The following is a 15,071-nucleotide window of genomic DNA, read 5'->3' as shown; positions in this document are numbered from 1 at the left end:
TTTGAAGATTGGGTCTTTAAAGAGGGGATTAAATTAATCCCTTAGGCCACGACGGTGGGCACCAATCCAATCTGACTGGTGGCATCCTTACAACAAGAGGAAATGTAGACACAGACACCAGGGTTGCAGGCATACAGAAGAAAGACCATGTGAGGATGTGGCAAGAAGACAGCCATCTACAAGGGAGAGATGCCTCAGAAGAAACTAATCCTGCAGCTACCTTGACTTTGGACTTTCAGCTCTAGAATTCTCAGAAACAAAATTTCCGTTGTTTAGCCAACCCTGTCATCGGTTATTTTGTTACGGGAGTCGGGAGTCGGAGCCAACTCATACAAAAGTGACACTTGACTCGCTGATCTACTGGACACACTATTTGCTAAGGTAGATAATATCACGTGGAACAAAACTGAGGTGTGCACATGGGATGAACCCCAAACGTTTTGATGTGTGCACTGAAGGCAAGCAAGGGATGGGAGGGGGCATCCTGGGGACCCTCCAGTCTGTGTACCAAGGCTGCTTCCGTCTCCGGATGTCCTTGCATGTATACCCTTCCAGTGTTTTCCATGTCATGACTTTATGGGAAGTGAAAAAGTAGAACAGGACGACTGCGAGCCCCTCAACTGACGTCGCATCGTCAGTAAAGCAAGCTTGCAGAAAGAAGACTACCTTCTAAAGAATGACCCTCGTCTGTGACCCATCTCTTCGATGGGCACAACAGACCTTCATTGCAACGCATTTTCTGTACAAAAAGGTATTAATTTACTTTAAGCCCACTTTTATGTAAACTGTTTGAACGACGATCACCCGATATTTTGTATCTGAAAATCTGGAGGCATCTGGGGTTGAGGTTAAACATACCACTTTCCCATTAAAATGAATGAAAACTTTTTTTTTTTTCCATTGAAAAGCTTTCCCTACTGGCAGGGTTTTCAGGTGGTAATTAAAGTTGTTAAGTGAGAGACAGGAGTATAGCCTTTTGTTTCCACACAAATGGTAACAACAACGCACTGTATCTTAGAAGCAGAAATCAGTGTGTTTCTGGAGGGAATTTGACGATTTGTCATAAGAGCCTTTAGAATGTGTAAACCACTGGAACTTGTAATTCCACTTGTGGCAATTTATCCAAAGGAAATAATCAAAAAAACAAAAAAGGGATGTAGGTACAAGGACGCTCACCACGGCACTGTTTAACTGCGGGAAACTGAATGTCGAACATTAAGAACACAGGATGAGACTTCACTCTGATTGGGGCACCTGGGTGACTCAGTCGGCTAAGAGTCTGCTTTTGGCTCAGGTCATGAACCTGGGGTCCCGGGATGGAGCCCCAAGTCGGGCTCCCTGCTCCTCAGGGAGCAGGCCTCTCCCTTTGCCCCTCCCCCCTGCTCATGCTCTCTCTCTCTCTTTTCTCTCTCTCCCTCTCTCTCTGTCTCAAATAAATAAATAAAATATTAAAAAAAAAGACTTCACTCTGTTGATGGAAGAAAACATGTGTTGTAGAATGTGTAGCATGGTGCTATTTTTCAAGGTAAATATTTATGTGCATAGAAAAATATGGAAGCAGACACACCAAAATACTAATGGTGGTTATCTCTGGGATGGGATGAAGATTTTTCTTTTTTTTAAATTTGTGTTTTCTAAGTGAACGTGAACTTCTTTTTCTTTTTTAGTGGTGGAGGGGCAGAGAGAGAGAGAGTGCACGAGCTTTCACGCAGTCTCCACGTCTAGCACAGAGCCCCGCAGGGGGCTGGATCTCATGATTTGAGGTCATGACCTGAGCGGAGATCGAGTCTGATGCTTACCAACTGAGCCATCCAGGTGCCCCGGACAGGGATTTGTTTTTCTGAACTTTTTATTATGAGACAATTACAGATTCACATGCATTTGTTAAGAAATAACACAGATCTTTTGCATCCTGTACCTGGTTTCCTCCACAGTAATATCTTGCAGGACTGAGGTACAAGATCATAATGGGATCTTGACATTGACTAGGGTACAGAACCTTCCCATGGCTCCTAGGATGCCTTTCTGTTGCCCCTGTAGAGGTGTCCATTCCCCTTCTAGCCCCTCCTCTTGAGCCCCCCAGGCCATAACTAATCCAGTCTTCATTTCTACAATTTGTCAGCTCTAGAAAGTTATATAAATGGAATCACACAGTATGCAGCCTGGGGGGATTGGCTTTTTCACTCAGCATCATTCCCTGGAGAGGCATCCCATCCCAGTTTGGGGGGGAGGATGTGGTTTGCATGTTCCATAGTTTGCTCCTTTTTATGGCTGAGCTGTGTTCCCTTGTGGACGCATCTGTGAGTTTAAGTGTTTACCCGCTGCAAGGCATCTGGGTTGTTTCCAGGTATTGGCTCCCATTTACAAAGCTGCTAGGCACATTTGTGTGTAGGTTTTCATGTGCACATAAGTTTTCATTTCTCTGGGGGGTGCCATTGCTGGGTCACAGGGTAGTTGCTTATTTTTTGGAAAAATTTACAAAAGATTTTATTTAGGGGCACCTGGGTGGCTCAGCGGTAGAGTGTTTGCCTGCAGCTCAGGGCGTGATCCTGGGGTCCTGGGATCGAGTCTCACATTGGGCTCCCTGCAGGGAGCCTGCTTCTCTCTCTGCCTGTGTCTCTGCCTCTCTCTTTGTGTCTCTCATAAATAAATAAATAAATATAATAATAATCTTTTTTTTAAGATTTTATTTGAGAGAGAGAGAGTGAGCATGTGCAGGAGGATGGGTAGAGGGAGCGAGAGAATCCAAGCAGACTCCTAGCTGAGTGTGGAGCCTCTCCAACTCCGAGATTATGACCTGAGCTGAAACCAGGAGTCTGCTGTTCAACCAACTGAGCCACCCAGGCGCTCCAGGGTAGTCGCTTATTTAGAGAAAAAAAAAAAAAAAAAAGCCCAAACTGTTGAACTATTTTCCAGAGAGGTTATATTCCCACCAGCAATGCACAAGCTGCTTGTAGTCATTATTTCTCTGGGTAACTCCAAACCCATCCTTTCCCTCCTTCTACCGAATGGATTCTGAGAACACGGATGTTAGAGAGGCTACGGATTCCCAGGTCCCAGAAGCTTGTTCACTTTGCCCTTTTTCTGCCCATTTTCTCGGTGTGGCTCAGATCGGATCATTTGCCTTGCTTGCACGGTGCTGGTTCTTCCCTGTCCCTACTGCCCTTGAGCCCATGCATTGAGTTTGCAACTATTAAGTTCCAGTTGGTAATTTTGTTATAGCTTCTATTTCTTTGCCAAGGCCTAACGTTTCCTTTGTGTCAAGCATGTTCCTAATTGTTCTTCGCGCGGCATTTTTATGCTGGCTGCTTTACAGTCTTTTGTCTGATAATTCTAACATTTCTGTCATCTGGGTATTGGGATCGATTGTGTTTTTTCATTCCGTCAAGATCTTTCTGGGTGTCAACATGACTAAGAGATTTTTGGTTGAAACCTGGACATTCTGGGTATTATGTTATGTGAGTGTGGACTTAAGTCCAGAGCCTTGGAACTGTTTGAGCTGGCTTCCTCGGACCTTGCCCCAGGAGCGGAGAGGGCTGCCACGGCTCGGAGTAGAGGTTGGGTCCCCTCCTGGGCCTTCTCTGACACCCCGAGCGGCTCCTCTTTGCTGGTGAGCAGGGAGGATTCTGGGCCTCCACACTGACGCCTCCCTGGCAGGGGCGGAAGGGTACACACTGCTCCTCCCCACGTGGCCCCTCCTGACATCACCGGGAGCAGGGAGCCTTGACCCTGGGGGTGGCAGTGGGATTCTAGGCTCCCCGGGCAGCCTCCACAGACATGGGGGCAGTGCTCGACCCCACAGGAGCGCGTGCCCGCTCCTCACTCAGCCTCTCTGACACCACCCTGCTGGAGCCTTGGACACCCCCTCCCAGCCTGGTGAGTGTGAACTTTTGGCTCCTTCCTTGGCCTTTGCTTGTGTGGGTCAGGCCCGAGCCTGCTTTTTTATTTATCTTTTTTCTGGGAGCTTTGCCTCATCCAAGAGTTTTCTGCCTTGTGAAGCAGCAGGTCCTTCTTTCCCGGCCCTTTGGCTACATGGCACGAGTTCGTCGGGGCTGTTTGGTCTCCCTCGGCCGAGCGGCGTTTCTGGATTGCTGGCTTCCTTAGCTCCAAGCCTGGGGTCTGCGCAGCCGGCCAGAAAACTGCAGCAAGTTACCACTGTGTCATTCCTCGGGTGCCGCGGTCTCCAGCCCGCCTGCTTCTCTCCGGCTTTCGGAGTCCTCTTGTGTTTGCTGTTATATAGAATGTTCAGGGTTCCTAGTTGTCTGTATTTATTTTAACAACTTCAGAGTCATTGTAGAAACATCCGCAGAAGCCTGGTGCGTTGAACTGAGCCAGGCTGCCGGGATGTGCCCTGGGTCCTTCTCGTGAGGCCTGCGTGGTAGTTCTCATCGTTGGGTGTCCAGGTTCCATCTCATTGGGTCTGACGTGCATCGCTGGTGCAAAGAGCCATGCTGCCCTGACACCTGCGTGGAAGAGGCAGCCCTGCCACCTAACACCCTTCGGCTCTGCTGGCCTGCCTAAAACTCTCCATTTTATTGCCCAGTGGATTCATCCTAAAAACAGAGACCATCAAGGGACCAAGGCTGTAAGTTCTGGAAGATGGTCAGTTTGCATTCACGGTGCGGGGCAGGGATCACGCGCACAGGCGCCCAGGAAGCACTGGGCCTCGTCCGCCAAGTGAGTCACTGGGTCAGCTTCTTTCCAGGATCGCCAACTGGCTTTCACACTGCCCAGACCTAGGTCCAGATGCCTGAGACTCGAGTCACCTGCGAAGCACAGACCCACCTCCATGGGGAGATCCAGGAGGAATTCCACAGCCCTCCGGCTCCTCGGGGTACACACACGACGGAGACCGGAACCCTCCCCCTGCTTTTAGTTTTCAATGACTTTCATAATTTGCCCTTTCTCCTACCGTTCTCTTTGTTCTGAGTATGAGTAATTTTTAAGAGAAGAACCTTGGAAATTCCCTGGCAGATAATGTTTGATTCTCACGACTTTTCCCATCCTTATTTAGAAAATTTGCAACTATGGCTCAAGGAATGCCCCCAAAGGATGGCTGACCAAGGCCTTCCCATCATTTGTCTTGAACTGTCTGGCTTCCCACTTGCTATATCAGGGATTTCCCTGTCTCTGCCCAACATCCTCCCTCTTGTGTGGGGGTGGGGGGGCGCCTCCCTCCCCCAAACAAAGCAAAACAAAACTTCTCTCCACCTGGGGGAGGAAGGAGGGAATTTCTACATGGTTGGGGGTCAAGGGCTCAGCAAGAATTCAGCTCGGTCTTGCAGACATTCTGCTGCTCTTGCTGGCCCTCGGAGCCAGCCAGCAATGACCAACAATGCCCAGGTGGCCGGGCGCTGAGGCAGGGTGTGCTCAGACCCATTTGGCCTGGTGGCAGCCCCTTTGCACACACGGAGTGCTGTCCACAAGCAGGAGTGGAGGTCTGGGAGTCCATCCTTAGGGGCCCCCTCCTAACTGGGCAGTCAAGATATCGGAGTCAAAAGGAAGAGGGTTGATGGGGCGGGGGGGGGGGGGGTGCTGGACGGCTGGGTGATCCCTTGGGAGGGGCGGCATGGAAGAGCCAGTTGCCATTGGAGGCAACAGGCATGAAGCCTTTCTCTTTCCCTTTCTTCTTTCCTCCTCAAGGCTCGGATCAGCTTTCAGGGCCACTGATTGTTGGGACCGGTCTCCATGTACAGGCTGGTCAAGGAGCTTTCTTCCCATTTTACAAGTAAGTCAACTGAGGCTCCATGAGGTGATGTCCCACATGCTCTCCAGAGTGTGCCCAGCCTGTTGGCGAGTCTCAGCACCCAGCACCCACCTCCTGACTGCCTCCCGTTTGCCCTCCGATCCAGCCCTTTAGGACAGAAGGGCCGAGAGGGCCCTCGCCATCAAAGGAGACGGGGGGTGGGGGGTGGGGGGAGCTGGGCCTCAGGCCCCCACCTTGGAGACCCAGGCTTCCCTGCTCTGGCCATTCACAAATATTTGTCAGCGGTTGCCAGCTGCGCCAGCCAAAACCAGCTCCTCTCTCCTCTGTGTTTGTTGGTCCTGGGTTTCATCAATACCTCTCTTTAGGGGCCAGCTGGCCGCTTACCATGAAACCTGTGGGTTTAGGTTTGGCCTGGCTGTGGAGGAGTTGCTCCCGTGGCCAGGCAAGGAAGCACTTGGTCTCTGATGTACGGATGTGTGGGGCCAGGTTCTGGAAACATAGTAGACAGGCCATTTTGCAGCCTCGCGAGCAAAAATATAGATAGATAGATAGATAGATAGATAGATAGATAGATGATAGAATAAAACAAAAAGGCAAAAATCCATCTCCCTGTCTGCTTATTATGCTCTAATCTCTCTAGGGAAGTTTCCTTTGGTGCTGGCGGTAGAGGGGAGAGGAATGGCTCAGGAGAGTAGATTAATATTCCACTTGTGCTACTGGCAACACCTGCTGTTAGGGAAATAATGCCTTGTTTTTTTGTATTTTGTTGTTTTTTTTTTTTTTTTTGGAGAGTGGAAATTGTCAGTATGCTTTTTCCATGCTTTTTCCACTCATTTAGTTTATTCTTTCTTCTTTGGGTTCTGAAATCAGATGTCTTGTTTCACTCTAAGATTGCGCTCTTTTATTAAAAAAAAAAAAAGAAAGAAAGAAAAAGAAAAGTTCCCCACACCACAGCTGCATTTTGGGAGGTGGGTGTAGGGAGAATAACTTCAGATTTTGTTTTAAAAAAATGATTCTAACAGCAGTCCGAATGCAGACAAACGTCTCTCTGTTCATTTTTTATTTCATAATTGTTCCCAATGAGATATTCCGAGGGCCACTGACTTATTATGGTTCTCTCCATGTCGGACACTTTACCACATAATTTGTAGGTCTGCTTAAAAATTTCTGAAAGCAAAATTCCTAGGGCAAGTGGTTTTAAAACTATGCAGGGGCTCATATTTCTTGCCGTCAGAGAAAGTGATGATTGCTCATTACTAGCCGAGGCGCCTCTACTCCTGCCCACCTACACACGCCCTGTGCGGGGTGCCACCTTCCCCGCCCCAGCCCGGGGGCAGCGCCAGAGCGTGACAGGCTGTGTGTCCCCGGGGCTCCTCGGCAGCTCCGGGCCGCCCAGCTCAGCGTGGGCAGGTGGCTCCTGGGAACCAGGGTCCTGGCCACACACACGCCTGCTCCTGTTTGCTTCAGCAGGGAAAGTGGGAGGTTCGGGGAGCCACCCCAGGGCAACGTGCCACTGGCTTGGCAGAGGCACAGGGTCCTGGTGGCCTGTGTTGACTGAGCACCTACTGTGTGCTCGGGGCTGGAGGAGGTGATGGAAATCCCCTGGGTTTGTTTCGAGGCCCCCCACGGGCGTGCGGCTCCGCGTCTGTCTCCAGCTGTGTGGCCCCGTCTCAGGGGTGGCTGCGATGCTTGTGGAGTGACCGTATGTGACAGTGGCACAGGTGACTGAGCCACGGTTCAGAGAGGTTGCCCAAGTAGCTAGTGATGAGACCTGTTCCAGGAGTCCATCAGTCTCCACGCTCAGGGACTGCCCGAGATGTGAGATGACGGGATTTTGCAGGTGCCTGTTTGAGGTCCTCCCACTGTTCAGAGAACCGGGATGCCACTGCAGCTCATGCAACCACATTCCCCGTGGTCACAAGGGCCAACATCCTGGCGGCGTCGGCTGGCTGTGCCCACATCGGGCCTCTGGCGGTCCCTGGAGGACGGCGCCTGTGTGCTTCGGGAACACTCCCGCTGCCTCGGACGGCCAGCCAGGCTCCGGGCTCCCCCGCTCCCACACCTGTGGGACTCTCCTTGTGCGCACAGTTGGGAAGAAAATAATTCAGGACTGAGGCCTTGGCCAGCCAAGGCAAAGGTTTGCGTCAGAAGTCCGGTTGGCCACTGCCACGGATCGAAAGCCGGAAACCTGACTTTTATGTGGCCCACGGGATGCTCTGGGGTGGAAACAAGAGGGTCCGAGTGGTGCCTCTACCCCCTGCCCCCAAAGGCAGAGAAGAGACTCTTCCAATCATAGAACGCATGAGCAAACCATGATGGGAGGGAAGGCTGCTTCATTAATTTTTCTGTAAAGGTCTTATTTATTCATGAGATACACAGAGAGGCAGAGACACAGGCAGAGGGAGAAGCAGGCTCCCTGCCAGAAGCCCGATATGGGACTCGATCCCAGGACTCTGGGGTCACACCCTGGGCCAAAGGCAGAGGCTCAACTGCTGAACCACCCGGGGGGTCCTATCACCTCATGAATTAAACATGTTCTGAGATTGTGCTGTGAGTGTGGGGTGATCAGAGGTGTCAGTGGGCTTGCCCGCCCTGGGCAGAGCTCCTGGAACACCAGGGGAGCCGGGGCTATGGGTGACAATGGTTGTGCTGTCCCCCAAGAGCAGCCAAATGCATCTCCTGATCCCATCATTGCCCCAAGGCCCTGCCCAGCAGCCTTCCCCAGCTCCCTAAGGCCTCTTCCCTGTCCTTCTGACTCTTGATGGCATTATGGCCTGATCCCCCGTCTACACCCCTGCACAGCCTCATGTGTTCTTCTTGCAGGCCTTGGAAGTATCCCCTTCCTTCGGATGGGGTGGAACTCTCTCTGTCCATCCCTCGGGGTCTGGCTGGAGCTGGGCACTCATGCATGCCTCCAGGAAGCCCCCCCCCCCCCCCGCCCCATGCATGCCATGGCCTGAGGGCTTGGTGATGACTCTGACCCACGGCTATGCCCCTGTAGCACTTAGGCTCCATGTGCAGAGACAGTCGCTAATCCATAAACCACAGAAACAGGTTATTTGGCTGCAACCAGGGACAAGAGTCATGAAGGAAAGGAAACAGAGAGTAGCACCAGCTCTGTGGCAGCCGGGTCACAGACGCAGGACAGACTCATAACATGTGGGACCATGTGCAACAGGACAAAGCAGGCCTCTCGTTCCAACACTACTGAGAGTTTCAGGATGGGCCGGTGAAGGTTGAACCCACCGCAGCCCTTGCTGCCCACAGACGCCCTGACACAGGGGACGGTGCGGTGACAAGGACACAGAGTAACGGTAATAAAAACATGCCAACACATATGAAGCACCAGCTGTGCACTGGGCAGGACTTCCGCTGCCCCCAAAGAGGGAGGCACTACCATTAACCCCTTTTTACAGAGAGGTCAGGAGGCACAGAGAAGGCAAGAACCTGTCCAAGGCTACATGGTTCACAAGAGGTAGAGCCTGGGTATAAATCTAGGCGGTCTGGTCTCAGCATGTGTGCCCTCCCTGACCACGCTCTCTGGCCTCGCAGTTTTGAGGCTTGATGGAGGGTCCTGAGGGCCGGGGGCAGCCTGAGTCCCTGCTGAGCCCCTGAAATCCAAATGCAAATCCAGAGGCTCTCCAGTGTTGGCCAAGGCCAGAGCGGGGAGGGATGGAGGGCTGGCGGCACAAGGCGGACACAGGCTAGATACGCAGAAGCAGAGGCCAAAGGCCGAGCCAAGGCCACTGGGAACAGGGAAGCTGAGGCCCGTGGGAGGGGAGAGCCTGGGAGGGCTCTGGATGGTGCCCGAGTCGAGGTTTGGAAATCCGGCTTCCAGCCTTGGCTCCAGCGCGTCTGGGGAAAACCACAGAAGCCACGTGTGGCCCTCGGGTTTCCATGCGAGCTGGGAACAGTCCTTTCCCCCACCGGTCTGCCCATTCCGGGGTGGGGACCATGGAGCCCACTTCATGGCTGTGCCCGGGGAGGGAAGCAGGAGCTGCAGGCTCTTGCCACCTTCTTCCATCTTGGGGCAGCCCAGAAAGCCACAGAGAAGTGGCTTTCCCTGGGGGATAGCCGCAGGGGCCCCGAGTCTCACTCAACTGCACAGGCATTGCTGAGGTGCTGCTGCCAACACCCCGGGAATCCAGGGCCCTTGGCCAGCCCTGCTCAGCCCGGACTCCTCAGGGCTCACTGTTCCCACCTGCAGAATGGGAATCCTCAAACCCCACCTCCTCTGCATTCCTGCCCGGGTCACCAGGCTGGTCAGAAATTTCAGCACCATCAAGGCCAGGAGAGCATTTGGAGAACAAAAAGCACATTATAAATGCGAGGTATTATTTTTGTTCCAGCGTGAATCAGGCATTCCAAGAATCCTTGGCCTCAGATGCTCGTAGGCAGCGTGATGTCATGGGAAGAGCACGCGGCTGTCCCGGCGGAGAGTTTCCAGCAGAAGGCCCGCGCCCCTGCGTCCTGCAGGCGGGCCTGTGGACCCTGGGCGTGCCCTCAGAGGCTGGCATGTCAGGCAGGAACGCTGGTCGAGCCCCAACCGCGCCCTCCAGGCGTCCGGCTCTAACTACCTGCCGCCAAACAGGCTGGGCCCAGGACGCCGCGCCGGGAAGCAGAACCTGCCCCAGCCACCCTTTTGGAGGCTGCAGAGTTTGCTGGCTCCTGCCCACTGCTCCGGACGAGCAGAGGAGGCCCAGCGAGGGGTGTGGGCTGGTACCCTGTGCCCCCTCTTTCACGGCCCCTCACAGCCTGGCCACGGACAGCGCTCAACGCAGACTCTCGGGGCATTTCCCAAGAGGCAACCTGTTGCTGTTGTTCAAAGTGTGGACCAGGGAGCCAGATGCCCGGGTTCAGATCCTGGCTCTGCTCACGGCTGCACAGCACGGGGCAAGTACCTTCACCTCTCTGGGCCTGTGCTTCATGTGTAAGGTGGGCACAGAGTCCCCCTCGCCTGGGTGCTCGGAGTTGTAAAGGAGCCGAGGGTGTAGAGGGCATATATTGGTGTTTGCTGGGGAGGACCACATGCTGTGGGTTTGCCAAGCACAGCAGGAATCCGTCAGGTACTTGGAGGAGGGGATGAAGGTGAGCACATCGTGGCGCAGGTGGGAGAGCCGAGGATGTGCGCCATGCCAAGTGTCAGGAGCCCTAAGATGTCCAGCCTCTGGCTTTTTCGCCAATTCTGGCTCTAAGGACTCATCCCCGAACTGACCTTGCAGGATGGACTTCTTGACTACCAAATACTCACACGGTCACCTCCCAAGAGAAATACTGCCTGACGGGGGACCTGCAGGCTGAGAGGCCACCTCCAATGGCTCGTTTACTCCCCGGTGAGCGCCTGGCTGTCAGCACCCACCACAGCTGGCCCCACAGGCCCTCGGTCACCCCATGTGCCGATTTTGGAGCACACTCAGGAACCAGTCGTCCATCAGGGCCACTTCTCCACATCCACGGGGGCCGTGAAACAGCCCTCGAACTGCAGTAGGTGGGACAGAGGGAGGGGGAGGCACAGAGGGTCTCCTAAGACTTTCTAAACCTCAGGTGTGAGCAACTGCTGAGCCTTTCTGAACCACGGGGGACAGAAGCCCAGGGACATGGCCTGAGCACTCCTAACGGACACACTTCCTTGCGCGGAAAGCTGCCCCACAGTGACAGGGGCTGCCTGGAGATTTAGTGAGCTCCCCCTCACAGGAAGTGTCCAATCACTGACCAATAGCTGTGGAGACCTCCTCTCCCTAAGCTGCCTGTTCTGCCCTCAGCACCTCCTCCAGGAGGCCCCCTGGGTATCAGGAGTCCTCACTTGGGGAGGCAGCATGATGCAGCGACACACAGGCTGGGAACAGGGCCCACTGGGCGTCCTCTGATTTCACCCACACCTATCTAGGTAGTCTCACGCAAGTCACACCTCCCCACCCCTCATTTGTTTTATCAATCGAGTGGGACTGGGACACACAGGAGAGACGCTGAGCGGAGAGGCAGGTCCACAGGGCTGGGTGATAGACCTTGCTGGCTGTCCTTCCTGCCCCCCGCCCCCACTCTGCCTCAGCCCACCCTAGGAGGGGGCCCAGGGAGGGAGGTGAAGGGAGGTGGGGAAGGTGCAGGGAGGTGCAGGGAGGTTGGGAAGGTGGAGGGAGGTGGGAAAGGTACAGGGAGGTGGAAGTAGGTAGAGGGAGGTGGAGGGAGGTGCAGGGAGGTACAGGGAGGTGCAGGGAGGTAGAGGGAGGTGCAGGGAGGTGGAGGGAGGTGGGAAAGGTGCAGGGAGGTGGGGAAGGTGGAGGGAGGTGGAGGGAGGTGGGGAAGGTGCAGGGAGGTACAGGGAGGTGCAGGGAGGTAGAGAGAGGTGCAGGGAGGTGGAGGGAGGTAGGGAAGGTGCAGGGAGGTACAGGGAGGTGCAGGGAGGTGAGAAAGGTGGGGGGAGGTGCTCTCCCACAAGAAGCAGGGCTGCACAGGGCTCTGGGTGGGGGACACTCCTGGCGGGACCACCTGCCCCACTCCCCAGGCCGCCCTCCTGGGGCCTCGTCCTCCCTCACACCTTGTTACCCAGGGTCTGCTCTGTCCCCGAAGGGCTGTCTCTCTGTCCTGGAAGGAGACGGAGTGTGGGGTGTGCCATGGAGGTCCCCAGAGGAGGGCCTCGCTCCAGCCCCAGTTCTCAGCTATGGGGCCGGAAGGACTGACAAGTCAGAACTTATGGGACAGGGAGGGCCGCTAGACACGGTCCCCAACCACCGCCAGCTGGGCGAGGACACAGCTGCCCCACAGATGGGTTCTTGGGCCAGAATGTTCCAGAGCACTAGGTATTGGTAACTGGGTGCTGACGGCTTTCACATTAAACACCTCTCCACCGGCATTGGGTTCACACATGCAGGACAGCCAGGTGGCTGATGAGGCCTGACCTCCCCTAGCTCCCAAAGGCAGGGCATCTTGAGGTTTAGAGTAGCAAGTCTGTTTTTTGTTTATTTTTTAAAAAAAGATTCTATTTATTTATTTGAGAGAGAGAGAGAGAGAGAGTGTATGTAGAGGGAGAGGGAGAAGCAGACTCAACGTGGCACAGGGACCCCTATGCGGGGCTTGACCACGGAACATGGGGATCATGACCGGAGCCCAAGGCAGACGCTTAACCAACTGAGCCCCCAGGAGCCCCAGAGTAGTGAGTTTAAAAATCAATCAGAGACTCCCCCCACCCCGACCACAGAAGTCAACCAGTAAAGTGAGGAAGAATGATGGAATTAGGAAATCATTTGGCAAACATCACAATGATAATTGTTTCAGGCAAGAATCATCACTGGAGGCCAGTGGATGAAAGTTTGAGGGAAAACAGAATATTGGCACAGTCTCCAACTATCTCCCCACAACCCCTGCTTAATGACAAAGGGAAAACCCGTAATTTCACAGTGGGGAAGCTGGGCAGACACTGCCTTTAACCCAGCAATCAAAGTTAACACCACGGGTTATGGGCGACAGGACAGCCCGAGTCCTCTGGTCTCCTGCCCTGAGAAGGACACACCATCACTCACGTGCCTGGAACCTGAGGAGGTACCAGAGAAATCCCACATGAGGGACCTTCTACAAAAATAACTGGTCTTTTTTTTTTTTTTTTTAAATCAATGTCACAAAACTCAAAGACTTAGGAACCGTCCCTATATTAAAAAAAAAAAAAAAAGACACTTAAAGAGACACGATGATGGAAAGTAACCCAGGATCTAGGATCATTGGAGAAGAACGACCAAGGCCTGTGGGTAACAGCATCCAGTCTATGCTGATATCCTGATTCTTATTATTGTCCTGCAGAGACAGAAAGAAATGTCTTCATAAAGCAACGCCCTATGATGTGCCCAGCTGTAGTCAGGCAACTTGCTCTCCCACAGGTCAGGAAAAACTAGGTATCTGGGGGTGGGCGGTGGAGGGGGGAAGCCCCTGTGGTATAATGACAGTTCTTTGTATGATTCTTGCCACCTTTCAGAGTCAGAAACATTGTCAAGGCCGACGTTTTCAAACCAGGAGCAGGAGCTGGTTAGAGGGCATTCTAGAACAATCATGAGACGCGGCTAACAGATGGTGGCGATTCGTCTTCAGTGGGTTTCATCTGTAACAAGCCTGGGAAGTAACATGAAAGCCCCTGAATCTGGCCGCAGAGACCCCTCCGCAGCAGCAGACAGAGCCGTGGGGCCCCCCTCCTCACCATAGGGACGGCCCGGCCCAGGTGACGGCAGAGCGCCCTGCACGTTTGTCCTGGGGACCCAGAGGGATTGCCAAGTGCAGCCGGGCATCTGGGCATGGTGTGCTGGGCAGCCCAACTCCTAACCCCAGGGCACTCCACAAACCATCATCAACACGTGCATCTGCCCTTTTGGATGAACTTGCAGCATCAAGCTGCTCAAAGCAAGGCTCTGTTGCTCCGGGTGGGCCTGGAGATCACCCACCAGGAGATCTAGTCCCTCAGCGAGTGGGGGAAAAGGTTATATTTTTATGTTTCTTATTTTTCACACCCGTGGGAACTGAGGCAGTTCAGTGGAGTCGCTGCAGCCTTCCTCAGCTCTTTAGCTTTGAGAACTTGTCTCATGGGAATATTTCACGTTGCTAATATCCTTAGGAGCTTAGAGGGTATTTTGTTATTTTATGCAAATCGTGTTTTCGAGAAAGATTTGAGAGAGAGAGAGAGAGAGAGAGAGAGAAAGAGAGATCGAGCACGCGTGCACAGTGGGAGGGGTAGAGGGAGAGGGAGAATCTCAAGTAGACTCTGTGCTGAGCGCGGAGCCCCCGCCATGGGACCCGATCTCACAACCCCGAGATCACGACCCGAGCCCAAACCAGGAGTTGGTTGCTCACGGACGGCGCCACCCAGATGCCCCTTAAAACATGGTCTTTGTTTGTTATTGGGAGTAAAGTATAAGGTTCACGTTTAATAAGAACATACGCGAATAAAGGCAAAACGTGACCTTTCCTCACTTACCAAGTGATGCCTTTCTCCTTCATTCATTATCAATGAGCTATGAAGACAAAAGCACGACTTCCTACAAAGACGTTTCAAGATGACATCCTACCATCACATTGTGGCTTTGGCACCAGAGACCCGCTAACATGGAGGCTCGCGTTTGACTATACAAGGCAGAAAAAGAAACAAAAGGCAAAGACTGATCTCGTGGCCCCAACGTTTGGGATTCGTGAATTTCACGTTTGTTTAAAATAAAAATCATCCGCTTGGTTTTTGTAATTTCCTTGTTTTTTCCTTTTTTTTGTTTTTTTTTGTTTTGTTTTGTTTTTTGTTTTTTTCCTAAATGGCGAGATCCGAGAAGTTTCAGGAAGTCTTCACGTGCAATCACTTTTGCCCAAGTAGCAGGTCCAGAGTGTGGTGGGTCTCAGT

At 53.2% G+C, this 15,071-nt stretch overlaps 1 protein-coding gene and 1 long non-coding RNA gene across 9 annotated transcripts in view; one reads left to right on the top strand and one right to left on the bottom strand.

Moving 5' to 3' along the window:
• The window catches only part of CTIF (cap binding complex dependent translation initiation factor), a 281,791-nt gene that overhangs the window by 92,116 nt on the left and 174,604 nt on the right, over positions 1-15,071 (bottom strand). The gene's annotated exons all lie outside the window — the stretch shown is intronic.
• LOC140634880 (uncharacterized) lies at positions 5,556-14,353 on the top strand. Of its 2 annotated transcripts, XR_012032207.1 has the most exons (3): positions 5,556-5,728; positions 13,499-13,575; positions 13,671-14,353. It is a non-coding gene; the product is annotated as an uncharacterized lncRNA (long non-coding RNA). The 2 variants fall into 2 exon arrangements; XR_012032206.1 differs by lacking the exon at positions 5,556-5,728 and having other exon boundaries at positions 12,101-13,575.

The sequence above is a fragment of the Canis lupus genome, chromosome 6 (assembly GCF_048164855.1).
Source record: "Canis lupus baileyi chromosome 6, mCanLup2.hap1, whole genome shotgun sequence".
Taxonomy (NCBI): Eukaryota; Metazoa; Chordata; class Mammalia; order Carnivora; family Canidae; genus Canis; species Canis lupus.
Note: the sequence above shows the minus strand (reverse complement) of the source record. Positions and strands in the feature narration are given on the sequence as shown.